Genomic DNA, 25,954 nt, shown 5'->3' with positions numbered 1-25,954 from the left:
GCGAAAGCACCTAGTCGCGTTCGCTAAAGAAAAGACAACAAAATTTGCTCAGAATTTTAAGACATTCCATATTGGTCCCAGGCGCTACGCGTTCGATGAAACCACGAAAACAGTCAAGGAAATTGTAACTCGTCCCTCACAATCAGATTAGCAATCACCTCATCATGAACCGTCAAGAAACCGTACCATGAACGCTTCTTTATCTAGCCTCTCGCTCTCCGCTATATACACTAAAATTCGTTGTTTTATTCCTAAGCGTGAACTTATTTCTAGCCTTGTTTCGTCATCAAGTAGCAACCTACTTATACTGAGAATTGGCTGTGCCGCGACATAACGGACAACGAAGTACTGACTGATCTACCAAACTGTCAGGTTTTTCAGAAAGACCGTGAAGATTCACGAGGAGGGAGTTTACGCATTGCTGTCAGCCAAGATTTATACGTTCCTGAATACATGATTCATCCGACCTCGAAATGTTGTGGCTAATCTCAAAAGCAGCACCTAACACAGTTTTACTCGGTGTTTGTTACAGGCCCCCACACAGTAGTCACGATTTTTCCCGTCAGCTTAATAACGTACTAAGCCAACTGTCCACAAAGCATCCTAATTCACAAATCTTCCTCTTCGGCGATTTTAATTTTCCGAATATTGACTGGCATAACCAGCCCACACCTATAGCTAACAATGGAGAAACAAGAGAATTCTTAGAATTTTGCAACAACCACAGTCTTACTCAGGTAATACTTGAACCTACCCGCGTAACACAGAACTGTGCAAATATTTTAGATCTCTTACTAACCAACCACCCGAACAGCGTACAGCCCGTTACATATCTACCTGAAATAAGCTATCACAAAGTAATTCACGCTAACCTTCTCCTTACGCCAAACCGGCGCCGCAAATACCATAAAACCATCCGTCTTTATGACAAAGGGAATTATAACGCGATAAATAATGAACTTAAAGCGTTCTTTCAAGCCTCCTCGTCACGTTTTCATTCCCGCAGTGTTCAAGAAAATTGGTTACTGTTCAGAGACAAACTAGAAAGTCTAATCAATAATTCATACCCCAAATTAGTTTTCGCTCTAATTCACAAAAACCATGGTTTACTAAAACACTGAAATGTTTGGAGAACAAAAATAAGCGCTTTTACCGTTCAGCCAAGTCTCAGGGGACGCATAGCGCATGGATAAAATATCAAGAAGCTGAAAAATCATATCTCGCCGCTATTTCTAATGCCAGGAATACCTTTTTTCACTCGTACTTGCCGAATATGCTCACAAGTAACCCGAGAAAGTTCTGGCAAGTTAACAATTCGCATCATGCACCAGAAATAACCCTGACAGATGAGTCAGGCGCAGTTTTCACTGATGCTGAGTGCGCTGCTATGTTTAACTCTACCTTCTCATCCGTATTTACGAAAGAAACTAAAACATCGTAATCTTTTTCAGCACCATCCTCGATGATAAATCATGCTATGAAACCAGTTGTCTTCACGTCATCTGGCATTTCGTCCCTAATTGAAAACATGAAACTTTCATCTTCATCCGGTATTGACAATATTAACTCAAAGCTTCTGAAAAATACCATAGATATTTGTGCGCAATTTTTATGCTGACTTTTTTCACAGTCACTGTTATCAGGTCAGATACCACTCGACTGGATAAGCGGTAAGGTCGTTCCAGTCTTCAAATCAGGTAAAAAAAATTCACCGCTTAACTACCGTCCCATTTCCCTTACCAGTGTGCCCTGCAAACTCATGGAACATGTCATCTACTCCAATGTCATGAGCTTCCTCGACTGTCAAAACTTTCTTCATCCTACGCAACACGGTTTTCGGAAAGGTTTGTCATGGGAAACACAGCTGGCCTTTTTTATCCATGATTTGCACGCTAATCTTGACTCTTACTTACAGACCGATGCTACTTTTCTAGACTACGCGAAAGCGTTTGATAAGGTTCCCCACAAACGCTTACTATTGAAACTTTCATATTCGAACCTTACCTCTAATATCTTTAAATGGATAGAAAAATTCTTGACTAACCGCTCACAGTGGGTCACCGCTAACAGCCACAACTCTAATCCTATTCCAGCAACGTCAAGTGTCCTGCAAGAGTCTGTCCTCGGTCCGCTCCTGTTTTTAATTTCTATTAAGAATTTACCAACGAATGTATGTAGTAATATTCGGATTTTCGCCGATGATTGTGTAATTTATCGCCAAGTTATTAACACCTCTGACCAAAAATCTCTTCAAGACGACGTTAACCGCGTTCTGGAATGGTGCGCCAATTGGTTAATGGAGCTTAACCCTCATAAATGTAAAACCTTGTCCTTCATGTATCGCCGCAACCTGCTACATTTCCCATACGTAACAGCTAACGTCCCTGTACACCCGGTTTTGCCGCCGCGGTGGCTCAGTGGCTATGGTGCTCGGCTGCTGTCCCGAAAGACGCGGGTTCGATCCCGGCCGCGGCGGTTGAATTTCTTTGGAGGAGAAATTCGAGGCCCGTGTACTGTGCGATGTCAGTGCACGTTAAAGAACCCCAGGTGGTCGAAATTTCCGGAGCCCTCCACTACGGCGTCTCTCATAGCCTCAGTCGCTTTGGGACGTTAAACCCCATAAACCATAAACCGTACACCCGGTTCTATCATACAAGTACTTAGGCATTACCTTGTTTAGCGGCTTGTCCTGGAGCACACACGTTACGAACATCACTTCATCTGCTAATAAAACACCTGGGTTTTTAAGACGTCATCTCCGCCAAGCCCCTAAACATGTAAAGTTATTAGCATACAAATGCCTTGTCAGAGCAAAATTACAATATGCCGCACCCATTGGGACCCGCACCAAGTTTACCTTATAAATGCACTCGAATCAGTCCAAAACAGAGAAGCCAGATTCATCCATTCATCATATTCTTACGACATCAGTGTATCAGCGTTGAAAGCTGAATCCGACTTATTGCCCTTATCACTTCGTCGCCGCATTGCCAGCCTTTGCTTGTTCCATAAATTTTTCCGTAGTTCAATAGGCCGCTCACCATACATCATCCCTCCAGACCGCATACCTATCGCACTTGTCATCCTTTTCAAGTTTCCAGACCTCGTGCCCATACTGCCACCTTTGCCGCATCATTTTCTTCTCGTACTGCAGCAGGCTGGAACGACCTACGCGACGACATCGCAGCCATCATGTGCGCATCCAAGTTTGCCAATAATGTTACCAGTCATGTTTCGTTGCGTTGACACTCGCTCACCAAAGTATATGTACCCACCCCTTATGTAACACCCCTCGTGTGTCTTTAAGGTAATAAAATGAAATGAAAACAGAACCGATTAGAACGGCTCACGTGGGGGTGGTCTTCGCAGCTGCGATAGCAAGCGGCGGGCGGCATCCATGCGTTTCTCTCTTTCAATCTTTCTGTTGGCAACAGCGTCCCTCCATTTTCTCCTCCTACTTCTTTCCTTCTTAATCCCATCGCCGTCTCTCCATTCGTTATCTCATCTTTCTGTCCTGGTTGCTTCGATCAGAGAGCTTGTACGGGCTTCATCCACGCAACTGCTCGAGGTCGGTTCCGTATAACGGCGCACGCCGCAGAAAATGAGTTTGTTTCAAGCAGCTTCTGAATTCTTAGGTGTGCCTTTGAGATCGGTTTCATAAGGTCCGTTATGCCGCTTGTGCGCCATTAAACGCAGCTGCATTCCCGCCGCGTGTTTTCTAGAGCACAACCAAAGTAAGAAACTACAATGTGATTGGGCAGCTCAAGAAAGGTCAGAGATGTGCATCTAAATGTCAATATGTCGCCATTGATGAAGAAGTAACGCTCTCAGGGCAGTGATTGCAAACGGCAGTAGTTCGAAATTAATATAATTACGGCTCACGAATGCAATTGATAGCGGAGAAAATGAAAAAAAAAATTAGAATAAACATAACTTTCAGTTATTTTAGCCAATAGCCCATTTAGATCTCTGAATTAAGGCTCGCGAACACGAAAGGCTGTCTGCATTCACTGCAAGCTATCAACTTTTTCCGCTTTAGACTACACAGAGAAAATAATATTTTACCATCGCTATTGGAGCGGAGGACTGAGGCGGCTTAAAGGGATCAATTAGCAGCGACATGTACTTTTATTTAGCGGAACAATGTAGTTGCAAAATGCCAGCGAAAATTTGCCATCATGCGCTGTATACAATGTCACACTTAAGCCAACGGTACGGGCAGCCTACTTTAGCCTAGCGCTTTCCTGCACGGACGCGTTTAAGAAACGGAGAAGGAAGCACTTTCTGTACAAAAATGTATTGCTTAGCATGCACTTTGCCTCGTGAGCGCACGCCGCATTTAAACGCATTAAAAGACATTTGAGCTGACAAAACGGCCTGTTTTTAGTGAACGCGCTGCGCGTTTAAATTAGCGTCAACGCGGCGCGGTCATTGTCATATCCAGAGCGTGAATAGTTACATAAAGCTCGCTTAGAACTTATGAGCTCGCATTCACCACGCGCACTCTGGCTTACCCAGAAGCTGACAGAAGAAAGTAAACGTAGCGTCGAGGGGGAGGTCTTTCCTATTTCTCTTGTCGCTCTCTTCTCCGTTTTTAAGAAGCTAGTGATTGCGAAAACAGTGCGTCCGGCATAATAAATTAGTTTCATAACGAGGGCGACTCGAGCAATAGCCAGTCACCTCGTCGCCGCATTTGTATTCATTATCGAGCGCAACACACGAGAGGCTGTGCGTACCAAGTCACGAGCTACTTCGCATAGTACATCTTCCTTTATCTGCCAGGGCCCAACTTCGTTCTTTTCCGAATTTCACAGCCGTGCCGCTCGTATATATTCCTCTTCATTCCATGTTTTCCTTTCTTCAATTTCTCTCTTTTTTTTTCTGCCCACTAGGGTTCTCGGGGAGCCTTCGACTGCGTTCGCACGCAGTGACCCGCGTCGTGTCGAGAGCTGGGCCACTTGGCCGGCACAATGCGCGTCCAGACTGCTGCTGCTGCTGCCGCTGTCGCCGCTTCTGCATGTGTCGGGCAGCGCGCCCGCCGTGAATTGTGAGTCGGTCCGGAGAGGGCGAAAAGAGGCAGCCATCGACGCCCCATACCGTGCCCCTCCCCCACGCACCCTCCTCCGTCTTTCCTCTGCGCGGCCGCGTCTGCTCTTCCCTTTCATGCTAGGGACACGCCACACTGACGACGGGCGCAGCAGCGACGGCGGTAGCTGGCGGCTGGAAATCCTGACCAAAGTCTTGCGGCCAAAGCCGACTATAAATCATGGCCGAGCTTGGTTTCATGGTCGCCTTTTTCCGCTTGATTTTTCCCGCCTGCCAGCGCTCGCGCGAGTTCTTCTCATTTTCCCTCGCTCTATCCTTGAGCTTCCTTTTGTGTTCGGTTCACTCCATTCATTTTTATTTTTTTTTGTTTTTAATCACCTTCAAAAGGGAAGGATTCACCATGAGACTCCTAAACAGGCGGATAAATGTTTCCTTTACTTTCTGTTGTTACTTATTTTGTGACTGGAAGGAGCGTGAGTTTCAAAGGAGTCTTGGTCCTCGTATTCCTAGGTGGCGATTACAACATCTAGGGCATTGTGATAATGAAAACCGGAGCGATGGCACAATGAGGATGAACAGAATGCTCCAATAAAGAGGCGGAGTCTTTTGCCTCGGTAAAAGGCCTGTGGGGTTACTTTAAGTCGCTGCGACATACCTCTGCAATGAGGACATTAAGGCCGCAGTCGTGCATACAAGCAAATAAAAGCTTAACAATAGATTAAAAGTCAAACGAGGCTTCAACTTCGCCGCTCTGTTGATTAAGGCGTAAAAAAAAAGACATCGATCAAGTTCTTCGGGCTTCGGAACATGCACTCTGATATTGCACCTGTGTCATTTACAGAGTATCAGGTACACATTTAAGGAAATACCGCTCAATAACATAAAAAAAATATCGAGGCATTACCAGTTAGGTAGGCCGCGCCGACACCTCAGCTCAAGAGCGTAACAAGAACTGCCTCACTCACCACCTCCAAGTCCTAACCCGTTGCAAGCAATAGGTTGATTGCCCCTGAGGTGCTAAGCGATGGAATGGAGGAAGAAAAAATGGCTGAGGCTTAGCTAAGGTTAAGCCTAGTCAGATGCGAAGCATATTGATGGCTAGGCTTGGTAATACATGGCTTTCCTTGGTTGAATACTTGGTCATTTTAATACAACCACTAGAAGCCTTCGTCGTGGGGGAAGACAACGGCATGGCTACAGCGGAACGCCGACTAACCCCGAGACGCACGTTGGGTGAGCGCCTGGATTGCCACGGAAGCCGCGTCCGCCTGCCCGGTGGAGCGAGCGTTTCACCTACACCGAGTGTGAACGCGCGTTCGAAATGCGCGGGAATGCCGCTCGAGGACATTCCGGCGTCTGTGCGATGGCATCGTTCTCCCTCTCCCAGCGCGTGACGGCGATCTGTCGTGACGTCATTGTGTCACGTGGTGTGACGTCACCATACCACGTGGTCTGCACGGCGTGCAACCGCAGCGACGGCACAAGTTGGAGCCCCGTCTCTCATCTGTCGTGACGTCATTGTGTCACGTGGTGTGACGTCACCATACCACGTGGTCTGCACGGCGTGCAACCGCAGCGACGGCACGAGTTGGAGCCCCGTCTCTCATCTGTCGTGACGTCATTGTGTCACGTGGTGTGCACGGCGTGTAACCGTCACGAAGGGCTTGGGTTACCTATTGTAATATGCTTCGCATAAAAAGACAGAAGAAGGCCGGCAGGAATGAAGGAAGAAATATGAGAGAAATGAAGACAGGATGAAGAGAGCAAGGGAAAGATGGAGGGAGTAACAAAGAACAGAAAGAAAAAAGGCAATAAAATGTCTTAGGCAGGGTGAGGCAAGCAGACACACCGTTACAACAAGGCCCAGTACTACACTGAGATGTAATATCGGGGCCAAAAATCTTCAGGACGCCTCAGCGGGAACTAATGCTGATACCTCTGCTATCACCCAATGGCTCGCGACCACATGCACCTGCGGAGGCGAAAGCCGGGCCATATCCTCTAATGTGTGGTAGTCATATGAGGTGGTTGTTGGCAGACAATGTTAAGCGCCTAGATAGCTTTTTGCTTGTCTTAGACGCTTTTGTCCCGCATAGTACATATGTACTATGGCAGGAATTCATTTCACGGCTAAATTTTCACATATTTTTCTGCAGATTGTTGTCCGTCCGTCCGTCCGTCCGTCTACACCAAGAACAAATGATTAGCTCCCATTGGGGCACTATCACTGCCGCACGCAAAGAGAAGGAAGTTGAAATAAATGGATGCGAAAGAAAGGATTGAAAGAATAGGTGCGTCGCAGGAACTACGATCGCCGAAGTGATTGCTGTCCCATTACCCCTCCCTTTCAACTGCTGTACCTGTTGTAGAAGCTAATGCAAAATGCACTTGCTCATATATACTTTTAGCTTGAAATCAACGCAACAAAATCGACAACTATGTTGCTAAAAATCGGCCTTAATTTCGCACGCAGCGAAGCACAGGAAGGAAAGGTTTAATTAAAACACATCATACAAGAGAAATTTTATCCGATTATGAATGCACCATACCCTCACGGAATGGACAAAGAGAGACTATTTGAAAACGTTGTAACTTTTATGCTTCTAGAACATGCACAGTGTCCTTCTGCGTTGCGTTCTGTGTTGGGACCGAGCCCAAGTTCGTAGCCTCCCATGCAAGTGCGTGCACTGGCCCGCGTTTCTCGCTTCGAGTGTTGCAGTTTTTGTGTGTCTGTTTGGCTCGTCGTGTGCATAAAATGTCTATACATATGCTTGTTCCAACGCTGCATTCCTCATTCCTTGCATCCGCCAGACCTACCTCACCTGGAACGCGCGACACTATCGGAAAATAGATTATATTAAAAGAAATGCTAGCGCCGAGACGCGGATAACAGGCGATCATTCTAAGCAGACATGTGCAGGCAATGTCATCGCTGTGTGCTTGCAAGTGACATAAAGAAACCGGTGTTATAATAAAGGTTTCTTTAGTGATAACGTTCCTCTCGCGGTTTCTTCTGTATGCATGACATCAAAACATTGAACAGCACGCATGCATTCTTGCAATGGGTTGCTCTAGACGTAGCATAAATTCGACCACTATTTCTGTTTCTTTCAAACGCAGTCACTTGGAAAGTTTCAAACGGAGATATCGACATTGCAGTGAAGGTAATAAAAACGAAGCTATAAAAAGCACCAGTAAACTTATTCTATCTAGTGTCGGATGCGCAAGCGTAAGATGAAAACAAAGAATAAAGAAGCGACAAAAAATTCCGGGCGAGATAATTATAGAGCATCTTTGTAGAGCTCTAAACACTCTCCGCGATATAACTGAAAGGATAAGAAAGCCAAGACGGTGCTCGAGCTGCTAAAGTGAAACTGCGGTGCCTCTACATAAAAAGAACGTAGCTACATAAACCTTCCCAGAGGCACACTGCTGTAAGCGTCGCGCGTCCGCAGGAAACAGCTCAACCGTCAAACTAAGAGGGCGTCCAACAATCACAACTCCAAGGATACTGTGTTTCCAAGCGAACTCTTGAGAAAACTGACAGCAGAGGTAGGATATATCCTGCTACGCGAAGGCATTCCAGCCACGCACACGCCCACACTCGGTGTTTTTCGACACAGGAAAGCACTGCAAGTGAATATAAGGCGCTCGTGGAGTGCAGTAGGCGCATTACATTCAGGACCAGATAAGCGCACGAGCATTCTGAGCAGCTATGCTCTTTCGCCAAAACTGCAGCAAGCACATTTCATTGCACAGACGCCATCTTAATGGAAGGCACTGAGCATGAAAGTATATCCGTCGCAAGATATAAAGAAACGGAAGAAAGAGATAAAGAAGAAAGACAGAAAGAGGAAATGGCAGGCATATTACAGTACGGATCAAAAAGGGATCAGTAAAATTGCTCGCGCGAAATACCCGCCTTCAATTCAAGTTTTTAAAGATTCAGGGACAAAAGGCACAGCCGACCTTATATGACGTGCGGTGTACTTCACAACGAGCGTGGAAACCAGACTCACAGCAGCGGTCACGTGTGCTGATATAGGTTCACTGAAACAGCACTGAACACGAGAAGGGGGGAGAGAACACGGACTTCACTCACGTATCGAGATACGACGCTGACGCTTGATGGGGAAAATTCCACGAAGGTGCGAATTATGAAGGGTGCTGAAATCTAGGTGCGCTTGCAAAGAATCTGTTGACAGTTAGCTTAGCAGCACTGCTACACAGCAGCCAAGACGGGAGCACCAATTTGTCTCGAGACGTAACGAAGAAAAGCCAGCGTCAAGCCCATGAGAGGACTAATTAAAGGTTCCGAGCAAATAAGTAATTTTGCTTTGCGCGTCCTCCATGCCAATGACAGGACTAGTCCAAGAATTGCTGCTCTATTCCAGAGGCCATTTAAAGGTAAAACTAAACTGGAGTTCCCGGTCTTTCAGATAAGCTGCAGCGATGAGAGCACAAAAAAGCAGAAACTTGATTTATTCAAAGCTACTTTGTTTACCTGGGACCGAACCGAATCTCTACTGCCAGCTGCTGGACTATGTGGGGATGACCGCGCGAATGAGTCACCAGGCAGCTGGAAGAAATAATGAAATCTCTACAGAGTGCTACTTGGAGAACATTTTCTGGCCGGAATCAAACGGCCTTGCGCAGACGACAGTGATTCTCGTCAGGAGGAGGAAACAAAAATGAGTCGCACAAGGATAGTACTATAGCTCCCGCGCTCGCGTGGGAACTGTCATGGGCAGCTTCCGTAAACAAGCGCAGAAAATCAGACGACTAGACGGCAAACATGCAAGCTATTTTCTGAATTTTACAACGGTCTAAATTGAAGGCGGCGGGCAGATAGATGAAAAAAACAAACTCGAAAGTACGAAATGATCCGCTAAGGCAAGCTGCATTTTCCACCACAGCAAGACTGGATTTCACAATCACCCAAGTTCATTGGGCAGCTCCACTTATGACCTCTCAGAAGATCGTCCCGCGCACCCAAAAACGTTCCCCCACAAGAATGGGCGTAGTAGGTTTTAAAGTGCCCTCGATTTTCTCTTTGTTATCCAGCCAGTCAAAAGCAGGGGCCCCAATCAACAACTGTTGCGACATATGAAAGCTTTGTTTCAAAGAGACATTTGCGAGCCAGGATTGGAGACACGCTGACAAAAATGGTCTGAAATAACGTAGGAGTATTCATTGAGAAAGAAGCTACGAAATCTGCACAAATTATGTGAGTGATTCTCGCCGCTTTAGGGCAAAGAACCCCAGGTAAGAAAAATTACTGCGGAGCACCACACTACCACTTGCCTCATAGCTATCGGCGCAGCTTGAGAAATTAAAAACCATTGGCCGCCTACTTAACTAGACTCTTGTTATTGCGGCACGAAGAACGCTATGAAGTCAAATGAAACGGCTGCATGTGCTTGATTATGTTTTAATAGAAAAGCCTAATTTTACACAAATCTAATAAGAAGTCACAGTGTACAATGTCCAGTTTACTAAAGGATGCCTTTATAGAGGGTGTTCAAAACTGTCATATATAAATTTATTAAAACTAGACACTGAATAATACGTTAAATCTATTACTGCACGTAAGTCATGCGGCCGGGAGACACAAAATGAGATGATAATTTTCACTGTCAGGCACATAATTAAGTATATTATATTAATAAACTTTTTAGCCACAGCGGCTAGCGTGAATGTTTATATTGAAAACAAGGAGGCGATCGTATCGCTACAGAGTTTCATTTGACAGAATTCTCCTAGCACGCGTGATTTCCGAGATATTTGCGCCGAAATTTTCAACACGATGCGCGTGATTGTGCATGCAAGGCGGTGACGATGGGTAATTACGCGAAATATGTCGAAATGTTAGGGGCGAATATTTCGGAAAACGCGCGCTCTAGAAGAATTCTGCCAGATGGAGCAGCCTAGAAATGCGGCCGCCTGTATATCTTCACTATAAACATGCCCGCGTACTGCAATGGATAATAAGTTTATTATTATATATTAGTTAATGTAGTGCTTGACAGTGGCAATTATCATAAGACTTTGTGACCTCCTGGCCGCCTAACTTATGTGCAGTGATGGATTTCACGCGGTACTCGGTGCCTAATTTTAAGAAATCTGTAAAGCTTAATTTTAACCGCGTTGTGCACTGTGGGTAGTTAGAATGGTATGTTCTTGTAGGAACACGTTTCTGTAAATATTTAACAGACTCAAGACCAGCAGTAAGTTCAAATCCAGCAATCCTTGCACGTACATGAAAGCAAAGGGCAGCACTCACAGCACATTTATGTCCATACGGTGCCTCGGCGGTAGTGATGGTTGCTGCGCAAAAACGAAGAATGCGGAGTGGTACCCAACGCTAAAAAAACTTAGTGCGAAAAAAAAAAAAGCCGCACCATCAGCCGATACAGTTCCGTTAGCTATTACCTACTTTTGGCTGCAAGACACCGGCAAGTGAGATGTACACACAGAACGCATTCGCACTTCACACAAAATGGTGAATTGCACGAAATATGAGCAATGCTGACCAGAATCGCACGCCCAAACTGGGGCCAGGGACAGTGCTCCACGGCATTGTGGAGGCTCTGATTTACTCGTGGCCTCTCACACTTTGCAGCCACCAAAGCCTTTAGTAAAAAGTTGTTAAAGAGTAGTTAAAAAACGCTTGTTTTCTTTGTGTGTGTAACTTGTTCTGTAGACAGCGCAGAAGGGAACGGGGACAAGGAAGGCGCATGAAGACGAGAGGGCAAGACCGGCTTTAGAAGACTAGACTCAAACCGCCTAACCTAAGTACCGCCGCCCTGCATTTGTGATGCTCCCTCCCTTCAAAGCCAAGAACTCCAGCATCGAGGACATCGGTGTAATCAACATCGCTGAGGAACATCCAGCACTGTACCGTATTTGCCAAAAGTAACCAGACAAGGGAGTTTCTTTCTTAGCCGTGTACCGGAGAACTTATGGCAAGAGAACCATTTTCCTCACCTTTCGAGGCCTTTTTGATATTTACAGGCGCCGCAAGGGCTTCATTATACGGCTGAGAAGCAAACCCCGTTGCCTCGCTCATATTTGCCGCTTACACGAAGGAAACGCGGGAATATTTGTTTGTGAATGGCATCTGGCATAGCATAGCTGAAGCTTTGGCTTCTCAGAATGCCTCTCGTTTGCGGCAACTCGTGAAGAAAAGGCGCAGAATTAGCACTGAAAGCGTTAATGCGGTCTTGCGAATGTAAATTATGATATAGCGTTAATCTGAAGTACAGAAATAAATATCCATTTTCCAGAAAAATGTCACTAGTTGTTTTGATAATGCAAGCATGGGTTAAAATAATTTTTTTTTTTCATCTGCGAATGAACATATAGTTTCCTTTTCCTTAGCTTTTTGGGTTATCCGGCTTGTTGAAGATTAATGCTATATTTTTCGTGGAGCTGAGTTCGCTCTTGAGAGATTGAAAAGAAGAAAATGCTCAATGGAGCGCAAATATCGAAGGCTGCCCTTCGCAAGCGGAACGGCCATAAAGACGCTTACTTAAATAACTAGATGTAAATACTACTACCCCTGGTAATCGGTGTCCTGTGAGTGCCTTCAATATCTTTAGTGTTTGCTTTCATGTGCTGACGTTGTTAGGTCATGACTGCGACGGACAAGCATATTTGAGGTTCACAATCATGTCCGCGCGTCTAAGTGATTCTTACATCTGTATATCCTTGCTTGGTACTGCGCTAGCACTAATGCTTCGAATCTCGAAAGAACCCGTTGCCTGAGTGTCTGAAGCCAGCTAGGCCTGCAGTAATAAAATAAATATTTCCGCGACTGGGTTGCGAACCCGCAGCGGCGCGAACTGATCAGCTTGGCTGGACAGCTGCACGAGAGCTCTATGCTACTGTTGAGGATTTGCGGGGACGCAGCGGAGCACCAGAGAGAGACGACCAGCGTGGCAGGCTTCTAGTTCCGAACTGCCCGTGCCGGGTGTGCGCCCCGAGCACGCGCTGTCCATCTTTATTTTTTTCTAGCGCGCGCTGTAACGCCGATCTCAGCGCCGGTGCTTTATAGCGTCGCCGGGCGCTATAGGGCCCCCCGCCTAGACGGAACGGCGAAATGTGCGCGCCGACGGGGCAGAGATGGAGTAGCCAGAGATGGAGAGTCCGGTAAGTTCATGTCAGGTGCCGGGAAGAGCCGTCGGGTGGAGTGCGCGGGCTCAGGTGGACGAGCCTGGCTGCTTCGCAACGGGCGAATGGTGCTGGGTGCCGACTGGACAAAGGACATGGGGACAGGGAAGGCCAAGGTCGGGCCGTCACCGACTGTGGTGCTGCCCGCGGACACAAGTGTCGTCGGTGCTGGGACGTTGGAGCTGGTGTCGGTGGAAATGTGGCGCGCCGAGTACGTCGTCACAAGCGCTGGAATGGGCGAAACGGCTCCGTGGACTGACAGCAGCTGTGCTGCGACAGCAGCAGCTGTAACAGTATTTGGCACAGGTGTGACCGTCGACACAACGGTGAGAGCCGTGACGATGGCGGAGGAAGTTGCAGGGCGCAATGTCAGGCGCTTGGGTGAAGGAGGATCGACATTCCGGAGTGGTTGGCCAGGGATGATGCGCGTGGGAGCATGGCCGGCTGTAGGTGGCTGCAAAAAGGTTGTTACAGTGACAGGCCGTGCAGCTTAGACTGCTACATCAGATGGCTGGCTCGGAGCAAAAGACACAGCTTGTGGATGGACAACTGCCGCACTACTCGGTGTGGGTAGCTCGACCATTCGTTGCCGAAGGTGGCTCAAGTCAGGCACCAAAGCAGACGCTTGCTGCGACAGTGTCGAGCTGCCAGGATCAGAATCCGAGAAGCGGTTGACCGTACTGAGGGCTTGGGGTGGGGCATCTTGGGCAGGCGGTGTGGCCGCCGGGGTAGTGGGGCTGGGATGTGGCATATGCTGCGGTGGCGGCTTCAACCCCACAGCAGTGGCCTGCAGAGCTGTTGGCGGTAGTGACGAGGTAGACGGAGATGCCGGAAGCCTCGGCACGGCTGCTGCCGCAGAGTCGTCCTTGGCTGCAGGAGGCTCTGGCGACAACGCCACTGAAGCGCAAGGAGGCAGAGCCAGCGACGCGGGTCGGATAGTAGTGGGAGCAGGACACGAGGCGAAGCTCGTGCGGATCCCACCTGGTGTGGCGTCGAGAGAGACAGCCGGGCTGGAGACACTGGAGTGGCGGCGAGGCGGCGAGGGGCTGCTGAGGCGGGCCGGATTCTGATGAAGGCTGCGTGGGCGCGGGCTAGGCCGGTGCAGGGCCAGAGGCTGGCGGCGGCGAAAACGGGTCCGCTGCGTCGTAGAGCGGCGGCGGAACGTAGTAGGCGCCGAAGTCCGCCAAGACGGCCGCACGCAGCTCATCGTATGGCCGGCAGCCGAAGGCAGAGTAGGTGAGCCGACGCAGGAGGTCGGGCGGGAGGATGTCGCAAAGGACTGCGTGTTTAAACGGCTGGATGGTGATGCCGTTCAGGTACATCGCAGCCTCCAGTTGGGCGAACCACCCGCCGACGCCTGCAAGGCCGGAACGCCGGGAGCGGCGGGTCGAAACTTGGGTGCTGCCAGTACGCCATGCTAGGACGCCGCTGGGAAAGAAGGCACGGTTCGCCAGGTCACCACTCCGGGTCACCACTGTTGAGGATTTGCGGGGACGCAGCGGAGCACCAGAGAGAGACGACCAGCGTGGCAGGCTTCTAGTTCCGAACTGCCCGTGCCGGGTGTGCGCCCCGAGCACGCGCCGTCCATCTTTATTTTTTTCTAGCGCGCGCTGTAACGCCTATCTCAGCGCCGGCGCTTTATAGCGTCGCCGGGCGCTATACTATCTTATTTACCTGCCACCCTCCAGCGCTGTGCATTGCACGTCGTCGTATTCATCAATTTCCATCCGTGCGCAATGGATCTTGAACGCGCCGCTATCGCACTGCCCTCTTAAGGTGCGTTATGCGGTCCCAAAATTTTATAGCGCGCTACCACTAAGGTTACCTGTCACCGATGTCGCCGGTTTTTGCCTGAAGCCTGGCCTTGAGACCCTAGCCTCGAACCAGAAGGGAAATGAAACACGACGTGCTAGTGCACATACTTCGCATTTGGTCAAGTAAGCTAAATCGGTTGTAGCTTTTTTTCTACTTTCCACTGTCCTGACTTACTGCAACGCTCTTATGTGCTTATTCGCTGCTAAGTTGTGATGCCCGACTATTCTGCATTGTTCGTTACTGTATTTACTGATTTCTTTGCATTTACAGTGATTGTGCTCGCTCATTAATGTTACTTCTAACATGTGCACGGTGTTCTCTATGCTGTGTACTGGGCATTTTGTAGTTGTATTTTGTCCAGCTTTATGTCAATACAAGTGGCTTCTTCTAATACTGTATGTGAAAAGGAGTAGCCGTCACCGCTACCAGGCACCAACTTGTCCTGTAATCTTACTTGTAAAGAAAAAGACAAAAAAAAAACACTATTATATTCAAAAGGGGGACTAAATCCCCACAGTGCAAAAATAAACGTCTCAGTACTATTGACTTCGTTGGATGGAGTACTGATTCGGTTACCCTTTAGCCTGTCAATATGCCAGAGAGTTTAGAAACGATGAAAAAAATCGGCATATGATATCCTCCAACATGTCAATTTTGGTTTTATCAGGTGGAGCGTGATTCGTGATGAATCGGTCGTTTCGTTATTTGGCCAGATAGCTTGAATAAATCAGAAGTTTCAGGTATATTTTTTTCCGATGCTGTTTTCCTGATACCAATCGCAAAAATATTTTACGTCGCATGATGTCTTTAGTTACTTGATACTTCACCAATGGCCTTTTTGCTTTACTGGCCGCCAATGAATTTAAGACGGCCCCAATAATGCTTGACTATTTTTTCTTTCGTGTGTGTAATAAGGAAACGGATAGTTATTGCGAGGCCTCATGGACTGTCCCAAGCAATGTTCGCTCTACTTTTTGAGCTTCTGTGAAATATTTTACACGTAGTCCTTACTTCCTGGAATAATCTGCCTGCTGCGTTCTTTGTTGCTTCTTCGTCATGGTGACAGTGGACCTACCGGTCATACTAGATGAAATACCAAGCTTTGGATGTGTGATTTGTTCTGATAAAGCAGTGAGATAAGGACAGGGGAACATCTTTCGAAAAACAGATACCCAAGATTCGAGAATCGTTTGCTAAAAAGAAGGACCGCTTACATACGACAACGACTAAGTTCTCTACAGAGAAAAATTATTTGCGTCGAAGTTACGGGAAAATAGAAAAAGAGTCAACAACAAAGTGCCGAAGTAGCAAATGACGCTTGAGTTCAGCGCACAGAAGCCTAGTCCTACAGGTGCGTCAGGCTTTAGGGAGGCCAGAACATTTCTCTCGAGTCTAAAGCATTCGCGAAAATCCCTTCTTAGAGCCGGGACGGTCTTAATAAAGTTATTTTTATCCCGCAGTCTCATCTCCGAAGTCGAGGAAGAAAGCCGAAAAATGTTCAAAGACGATCGATGGTTGCCGCCAGTCCTGTAACATCGCTAATGAGATTCAAAACATTTTCCTACGTTGCGAGCCAAGGCCTCTTTCAGGACGGCACTGGAGCGCCCTCGAGCTCTGCCAACCGTATAGGTGCGCTCGCTGCATCTGACGAAGAGCTTTGATATGCGCGCTGCGTAAGGGAAATCCGCGGAAGAGGCCGGACGCTTCAAAGATCTTAGGCGAGCTGTGCTTCCGCGGGATGCCCTCGGGAAGGGAGGCCTGAAAGCGAGCCCGGGACCAGGCTCCGTCCGCACAGCCGTCGCCGGGCCGCTCTTGTGTCTCGCTTGTTTCCCCACAACGCACGACGCCGCAGTGCACCCCTCGCCCGCCGACTGCGGCGGCGCTGAGCGGCTCATTCGCCCAGCGTGTCTCTTCAAGCGGCGGCCGAACTTTCTTCCCGCAGAATGACGCCCAGGCACGCGAGACCGCGCTTAGGCAGAAATAGCGCGCTGGTTCGCAAACATTTTCCCGGCGTATAGCAGCTGGGCCAGGAGGAGAGCGTGTTTAAGGATGCGCACCTCAAGGTAGGAAATTAAACGAACGCACAGCGAGCGCTTCGCTCACAGGTTATAACCCCTCGCGGTGGCCCCGTCTTAAAGATAGCGCCTCTGGCAGCCTTCGGAGGCCATGAGCCGCGGCGAGCGCTGGATATCAGGTGCATAATGACGCGCTCACCGCCTCCGGCAGACCGGCGCGCTTTAACGAGCTTTTAAGGTGGGCGCTTTACGCAACTTTCCCGCTGTCGGCCACGAAACACAAGAAAGAAAGACAGAGAGGGCTACAGCGGAGAAACGAGGAGAGAAAAGAGAGGGGAAAAAAAGGGATGCAGGGTGATAAAATATCACAGCAAGTCTAAGTAACGGGAAGAAATGTAAGAGGAGAAGCAAGTAAGATGAACGGTGTTACCCTAAGCGAGCTCATGCTACAGGCTATACGCGGCGCCTCAAGCGTGGCTGGATCGCGAAGCGCTGCAACAGCTGTGCCGCTTTTAGAGGATAGCAATCCCGGGCGCGCGTATGTCCGATAATTCAGGTAAAGAAGCATTAATCAACGCGAATACGCGGCCCTAGAATCCAGCACAAGCGCGCACAAAGATGGGAGGCAACACCTTAACGGACTGAACAGCGCACCTTTTCGGAGTGGCCAATGCAAAATCTGTCCCAATTCTATGCCCGGCTGCACTCATAACTGCATACAGTACCTATACCAAACTAATGGCGTATTCCAATCGGCGAGTCGAAGCGTCGCCATTAATCCGCGAAGGAGCAGGATATCCGTCGTGGTCCAATCAGAGCTCAGGATTTGATTCCAAATCGCCCGCTGGAACACGCTCGTAGGTTTCGAGGAAGAAGAAAACTTACTTCGGATCACCGATTGGAATACGGCATAAGTAACATCTGGCCCTGGGCAAAAAAGAGGGAGCTTTCGCAATCATGCTTCACTAGAATGCGCAGAAACACTGAGGGTAGCGACTATTCTAGGCACAGCAGATAAAAAGCGCCGTCACTCACCTTCACATCTTCGCAAGTGAAATTATTGTTCTCTTTGCTTGGATGTCCAAAGAGAGTGCGATAATTGAAAGGGTGCCATTACACTAAAAGACACCAACTAAACCTGTACCTTGTTTTCGCGCTACGTTCACGCGTGTCAGCTTCGCTAACAAAGGGAACTGGTCATTGCTGTCCAGACGGGAAAACACAGGCGCACTGACCAAGCACCTTTGCATTGTGTACACGTCATTCCGTCCGTATACCGTTGTGGGACTGAGCGCCGCGCTGCACACGCATGCCTGCCGCGGTGCCTCTGTCATTAGGCTGGGGAAAGTGGCACACGGCGACGCTGGGTGTGCACCATAAATTGTGGCGTTGCAGTGGTGACGAGACAGTCTAGGTAATGGAGATGTGCAGACTGGTTAGCGCAGAATGAAAATGAAATGCGCCACAGGAGCTTACAGTGTGGCTGACAAAGCAACCGTCGTCTTCATTGCTTTGGCCCATTGCTTCCGGCGCTATTTCCGCGCTCTTTACCGACCCACTGGGATGTCTCCTACGATTCGTCTTCATTTGCTTTTCTGGACCACTTGGCGCCGCGAGTACTTGGCCTGGTCGATAAATATAAGCTTGCCCGTATACTCAGCGCTCGCGTACTGGCTGCATGAAACTTTAGTTTCAGAGACCGCATTCAGCGTAGAATCAAATATGCATAAAAGTCTGAAGGCGCCCTGCCTACTTTACGGACGAACCTCGCGCGAAGTGACATCTTCAGCCAGTTCTTACGCAATTCTCTATTCCGTGACTGCCGGTACTACGAAGGCTCGCTTCAGAAGCGTCGACGATTGCGTCGGCCCCGTCATTAATGAGCGAAGCGTCACGAAGAGTGAGAGTTCCGACTCGAATATCTACCTATTTGCTTTTGCGTCTACTTTCAGTTGTCCTATACCTGTAGCCTCCAGCTTTATCACAGGGGCAAAAACTCGGTTTAGTCAAGCCCAATAGCCGCCCATCTATACTCTCCTGCTGTCGCTGCCATCAGAGCCCGCCGCGTCCAATATGTATGCGGCGTTACTGCTCGAGTGGCTGCTCCGTTAGAATACGTGGAAGAAGAACTAGGAAGCTTCACGCAAGAAAATCCGCGAATCCGGCGCCGTCAGCGATCACTATTGATTGAGCTATCCCAGAGTGGTTTACGCGCAGTACTAGCAAAACTTGGAAAGAGCTTAAAACATCTAAAAAATAAAAAAGAAGGTATACGGCACAAAGATTTAGAGAGTGAGATAGCAAAACGACAATGAATAAGAATGTCATCATACACTGAGCTCTCCGTCTCTTTCCCCATTTCGGCTGGGGATATTGGATATCATCCTTGACGACGCCTGTCGACTTTTTTTTTTTTTTGGTTGCAGCGAACTAGGAAGTGATGTTAGTGGTACTCTTTACGAAAACGAGTAACCAAAGACGAAAGATTGCCTATAAACGTAAAACGCAGGGTGATATTTTTTTCTTTACATGTTTATGCATGAATTTTCACCTAAGCTGCCCGACACTCTTGTTTCATACGACTGGTTCCAGGGCACTAAACTGGGATCGTCGATGAAATCCATCATCCTGGCGGCGTAATTCTAGAGATAAAACAGGAAAGATCGAAATAATTTTTCTTTTTCAGCTCAAGAATAACGGAGAAACAACATTGCAGAAGAAGGCACGACGGACTCTCCAGAGAGACCGACTTCCTGAGAGTGATGATGGAACGGCTTTATACCTTGGAAAAAGCACTACATGACCTAGTTCTTTCTTTTTCTGCCCCGAAGATGGAAGACGTGAGTAAAACACACAAAAACGAAAGCGCCATTGGCAAGAAGCCTGAGCTCTGCAGGCGCTGCGCACACAGTGTGTAAAAGTCTCCGCCCGCTGTCAGCCAAGACCGTGAAGAAGCGAAGAGGCAAGGAAACACGCCAGGATCAATGCTTTGTGTCACGTGTAGCGTGAAGGACGACCAAAATTTGTTTTTCACTTGCTGGCGCAGCCAGTTTGGGAAAAAGCGGGTCAGAATGTTGGGACAGCAGCACTAATTTTGGTTTCGCTTGACCATACGCTGCACGGCCGACCGATCCAAGCAGGCTTTCTTACATGAATTTATAACGCAAAAGTGACAGTAGCTGAAAATGCATTTTCAGATAACGTAGTGTTTTTTTGTTTGTTTTTTAAGCACGGAAGACGTCGGACAGGTGCAAAGATTGTGGGAAGTCTTTTTGTTCAGGAACATCGAAATAACCGCACTAAAGCGACTAAATTATCACGCACCAAACAACAAGATTGCTTAGATGTCGCATAATGGTGAAGAACACTGTTGTCCGTGTAGAACATTGCTGAAAGGGGCATTTCTGACAGTGACATACAAGCACCCATGCAGACGCGATGGTATTAGTGACAAGGGTAACACAGTTCACAATTGGTAGCGAGGTGCTGGAAGCAGTAAAGGAATACGTCTGCTTGCTGCAGGTAGTGTCCGCTGATGGGGATCATGAGAGGGAAATAACTAGAAGAATAAGAATGGGGTGGAGCGCATATGGCAGGTTCTCTCAGATCAGGAATGACAGTTTACCAATATCCCTCATGAGAAAAGTATACAACAGATGTATCTTACTGGTACTCACCTATGGGGCAGAAACGTGGAGGCCAACGAATAGGGTTCAGTTTAAGTTAAGGACAACGCAGCGAGCTATGGAAAGAAAAATGATAGGTGTAACGTAAGAGGTCGGAAGAGGGCGGAGTGGGTGAGGGAACAAACGCGGGTTTATGATATCCTAGTTCAAATCAAGAGGAAGAAGTGGGCTTGGGTAGGTCATGTAATGCGAAGGCAAGATAACCGCTGGTCCTTAAGGGTAACGGAGTGGATTATAAGAGAAGGCAAGCAGGGGGCAACAGAAAGCTAGATGGGTGGATGAGATTAAGAAGTTTGCGGGGAAACGGTGGCCACAGCTGGCAAAGGACAGGTTTAATTGGAGAGACATGGGAGAGCCCTTTGCTCAGCAGTGGGCGTATTCAGGGTAGCGATGATGATGATCAGTGCTGAGGAGGACACCGCGCTTCGGCCTGTATCTCGGTGTGGTCCGTACGAGCGCGTCACTCACGAGTGCAGTGCATGCGATTCGTGCTCAGAGTAGGTCTTGTCCGCGCGGCTGTCCGCCGTAGCAACGTGTCTTCTGTTTCAATGCTAGCCGTATCGCCATGGAACCTGCTTGGACACCTTGGTTCGTTTGCTCATCATGATGTGGCGCCACTTATGCGGAGCGGTGACTTACGTCATACCTGCTGGACTTATAAATTGCCTTCAGGCGCTCTTGGCGGCCGTCCGCCGATGACAGAGAATACACTTTTTTTTTTTCGGGCACGCGCTAGGGCCACTTGGGAATAAGTGCCACACTCTGCCTTCAAAATGCCCCCTATGCGTGAGCGTTGCACCTTTAATGAGAATTTCAAACTTTGAAGCCCATTAAAATACTTTATACTCCATAAGGACCGATTTGTTTTGATAAAGTTTTCCACGATGAAACGAAATTGCTCTGCACAGCTCATAAAGAAAGTCGGGCTGTAACCCCCAACCTTTCATTTTTGTGTCCTAAGATGCGGCCCACGAATCTGCCCTAAGAAAAGAAAAACGTTGTAATGTCGCATAATTAGCGACCTTAAGGAGTTTGAGCTTAGATGTTCAGACCGGTACTCCCGCGCTAAATTTAACGGAATAATGCCCGATCAGATGGTGCGCGTTTCTTCAACAATTGTATCGCATTTTTTGCTTAGAGTGCCCATTTGTGAAACTTGGAGCTCCTAATCAGGTGCCCTATATGCATAATACATTAAAAAACGCATTTAGTTGAAGTGAATTCCTTGGCCTTGATTCGAATTTCACTAAATTCTTCTTTCTCCGTACCTTTAAGGCCATCTAGAAAGAGCTTCGCTTGAAACACCACATCCTTGTGTGCACGTGACATTGGCCGTTGCCATAGCGCGCTCTCAGATAAAAAGCAGCAGTGCACAGCGCACACTGGGGCAAAAAGGAAATCTCCGCAGTACAGCTGACATTTGCCCAATATTATCTGCACTATGCGTTTAGCGTAACGTGCCATACGCTCTCTCTTCTCCTCTATTTTCTTCTTTATTTTTTTTTTGCATATGGCAACACGCCATGAACATATGGCCGCTAAAAAGTGAGCTGCGGCCAAGTTGTCGGTATTTAAATGATTCAATACAATGCAGTTTATTCCACTATTTTTTGCAATATAACTGCGAATAGCGAGAAAGAAAAATGGCAGGATGTTACCAGTATGAAAGGGGAGATTTAGCGACAGCTGTTAATGTATTCATATTTCACACTTTGTTGAGGCAGAGAATCTTAGAGCGACTTCGTATCTGTATAGTTAGAGAGAGCGTTTTTGTGTTTTTCCACACATATTCTCTTTCGCCTAGCTGTCCCCTACAGACCGGCACTCTAGGCACACGGCGCCACCAATGACCTTCTCCTCGAGCGCCGGGTTTCGAGGCAGCTGCCGCAGATGGACCGTGCTACATTCCTCCGTTCCGGGCATACTCTCCCTCCTCCTCCCACTTTAACCACACTCCGGATGGCTCCCGTGGTAACAACCCTCCGGTTATGCATTGCAATGCCCTCGCTGCATCCCCCTCCTTCAGTGGTAATCTCATTCCGGACAGTTCCCGTGGTAACCACCTTCCGCTTACGCCTTTCTACGCTCTCGCCGCACACTCTTCCTTCCAGTGTAACTACCCTCCGGTTGGTTCCCATGGCAACCACCCATCGGTTACACCTTCTTACGCTCTCGCCATACCTTCTTCTTACCACGATAACCATCCTCCTCCTCCTTTCAGGGTTACCACCATCCGGTCGGCTCCCGTGCGCCGACCGATGCGCTACTCCGAAAACTGTTTGTAATTTCGAATGCACTTGTATCGATACGTGTACAAATCTATCGACCACAACGAAGAGCTTCGTGAGTAGCACTAGCTTTTTCACTGGATCTGTCTAAATATAAAACATGCAAAACGGTGAAATTATTTTCGGCGTGTAGCTGAAAGCAACCGAATTTCATAATCGTGCGAGACATTTTTTACCAGTAATTTCGGACACGTAGTCCCATAGCAATTTAGAATAGCGCCTGCCCAACGATTCTTAAGCGAATGCATCGTCATCGCGCTAAAAAAGGCACCGAAGCCCACTTATAAGGAACCTAACGGTCTCACGCAGTGCTTTCGTGGTATCTGTTGTTCTAGTAAGTGGACCCCGCGTATTACAGCCGAAAATTAAAAGTCCGTCTGTGTTCACTTGTTCAAAACTGCGTCATGTGCGTCCATTTCTCCAAAGCCAAGCCGACTGCAGCGCTTTCCACGCTCTCCAGGCACCACAAGGCGGTCATGTTCTCCTTGCCGACACCCTTGCTACCAACAATCTGTTTTGGGGACGGGATGTAGCAAATCGCGGTTGAAGCGTCCACGGCAGCCGGTGGCAGGTCGGCCAAATAAATCAAATTCCTAGCGGTAGGGGAGCGCTAGTACTTTGCGTACAGCGGCTTCGTCAGACCACGGCTCTGCGATGTTGTCGTTCCCACGAGCCTAGTAATTGGACGCAACACCCGGCCAGCTATGCATCAGTGACGCATTTCTACAAATTTACACGCGTATGAACACGTGTGCTTTCGACAGCGTTATCTATCGTTCCTGGGCCCATGCAGCCACGAAAGTGGCGCAGAGAACGTGCGCGCAGAATGTACCAGCTGCGCTGTCTGCTACCTGTGGTGCTGCCTGCACGTGGTAGCAGCACAGAAGGTGGAGCCGACTAGGCAGGCGACACATACCACGTGACCATCAAGGCATTCAAACTTCTCAGAGCGCTGCTGTTGTTGATCCGAGACCATGCGGAGTAGCTTCGCTTTTGACGCTGCCACTGTCTCGCACCCACTGCGCTTCTGCTTCCACTCGGGAAGTTTTGCCCAGTCGGCGCATACGCAGCAGTGATTAACCTTGTAAGTCATCGGCGCGCGCCTGGCGGGCGGTTACCTATAGTATGAATTCCATCTTTTATTGTTTTTTGGGGTTGAGATGTTATTTCCGGGGCGGTATCGCGGAGCCTGAGAGACGCTGTTCGGTCTCCGCGATTGCTGGAAGAGAGAGTTTTGCAAATTCGGCTGCGAATTTACGGCGCCTTCTCGTTCTCTATAACCAAGTTGTGCAGCCACAGTTGTTCGTTGTACCTGAGAAGAATTTGCCACTGCCGTAATGCATATTTTGACGATCGCACTACACTCCTCCGTAATAAGCGAGGGTTTGTTATATTTGCGGCCAGTATAAGCGCGTGCGACTTAGTTAAATGCGGTCCTTCCTCTTTTTGCAAACAAGCCAGCCCGTTCGCTGGTTGTTCGAACTCAACGACCATACAATTATTACCCTTTTAGCGCTGGCAGATTTGTGCCAACTATGCGAAATTTTCTGGTAGCTAAAAAAAAAAAAATGAATGTGCAGTATTCGAGAGATGGGAGCAGCATGCAAAAACGACACAGCAGATCGAAAAGCCGCCGGCACAGAAGCTACCAGAGGTAAATTCTGAGCAGCGGCTGATGACTATCCTAGTTACGTACAAAAAAGCGCAATGACACATTGGCCTCGTCAGTTGCAGCCACTAATATAGAGTTAGTTGGCAGGCTTCTGAACACAGTGTGCACGACGTGAAATTAGGATGCAAACGCCCACGTGCATTATGAAAACTGGTAACATTTTAGGGCATTTTGAACAGGTTTCAATTTTACAAGATCTTCCGCCGTGACCGTTCTGGCCGTGTCAACATCCGTCCATTCCCAGAGTTACCGTCCGTTTGCAGGGTTATGTCTGTAAATAAGGGAACATGAAAAATGCCTGACCGGGATTGAACTTTCATCGATGCCGGAAACCAAAAAAAAAAAAAAAAATCAGTAACACTTATGGAAATCGCAAGGAAACTTAGGAAAGCGTAACATCGTTCACCCGTGGTTGTTCTATGTCTTCGAAACCAGTTTCATTCAGATACTATGCTTTTCGGTCCTCGACATCGGCAACATTGTTTTCAATAAAATTTTTGCTCAGAAAGTGTCCCACAGCGAGATAATGCCGAATTCCGAGTCCGCTCGCAGGCTGTCGCTTATTCTGAACGCGTGCGGTTTTCAAACAAAATATTTTATCGCAAAGCACCGCCAATCTATTTTTTCAATCTGCTTAAAAATGCTTCAGCCTTTACGTAAATCAGCCACGTATTGTGTTTACCTCTTCCAGAAGAACTGCAAAGGATGCGATCGGTATTTCGAATTCCCACAAGTATGCTACTGCACATTGCCTTCACGGAAAACCAGCACAGGTAGGGGAACAATTCATTCACCAGGACGGAATACAACGCAACTAAAAGAGGTAAAGCCACAGAACAAGGATACAAGTGCTGGTTGTCATGCAGCATCCAGCACCCGCATCCCTTTGTAAGCTTTCTCTCTGACAGATGAAGACCTTCACTTGTCGATATGCACGATGACGAACATCTCTTGCCTGAATCGACGGCGATGACTTGGCTTCTCTACTCGGCGCTGACCATCAAGCTGTGGCCATCTGGCGTGCCAGGAGTGGATCCTGTTGAGCAGAAGAAAATGAGAAGCAACATGAAGGAACTGGCTTAGCATACACCATCGCACTTTGAGCAGTCGAGAGCACAGACAAGCAAAGATCGATTTTAGATTCCATCTAGGACTAGCATTACAAGAGACGATCTCAAGCCACCGACCAAGGCAGTTCCAAAGCCCCTATAGAAATGAGCATGTGCGAGGATTCAGAGCGGTACACTGCGTAAACGTGTC

At 48.1% G+C, this 25,954-nt stretch overlaps 1 protein-coding gene across 1 annotated transcript in view; it reads right to left on the bottom strand.

The window, feature by feature from the left end:
- LOC149351799 (protein qui-1) overlaps positions 1-25,954 on the bottom strand; it is a 484,090-nt gene that overhangs the window by 284,319 nt on the left and 173,817 nt on the right. The window contains exon 2 of the mRNA XM_089581130.1: positions 25,650-25,730. The gene's annotated coding sequence lies outside the window, so the exon portion shown is untranslated. The remainder of the gene's footprint in view (positions 1-25,649; positions 25,731-25,954) is intronic.

Source organism: Amblyomma mixtum, chromosome 3 (assembly GCF_055824585.1).
Source record: "Amblyomma mixtum isolate Tamu chromosome 3, ASM5582458v1, whole genome shotgun sequence".
Classification (NCBI taxonomy): Eukaryota; Metazoa; Arthropoda; class Arachnida; order Ixodida; family Ixodidae; genus Amblyomma; species Amblyomma mixtum.
The sequence above is the reverse complement of the archived record's forward strand: the minus strand, read 5'-3'. Positions and strand labels throughout refer to the sequence as shown.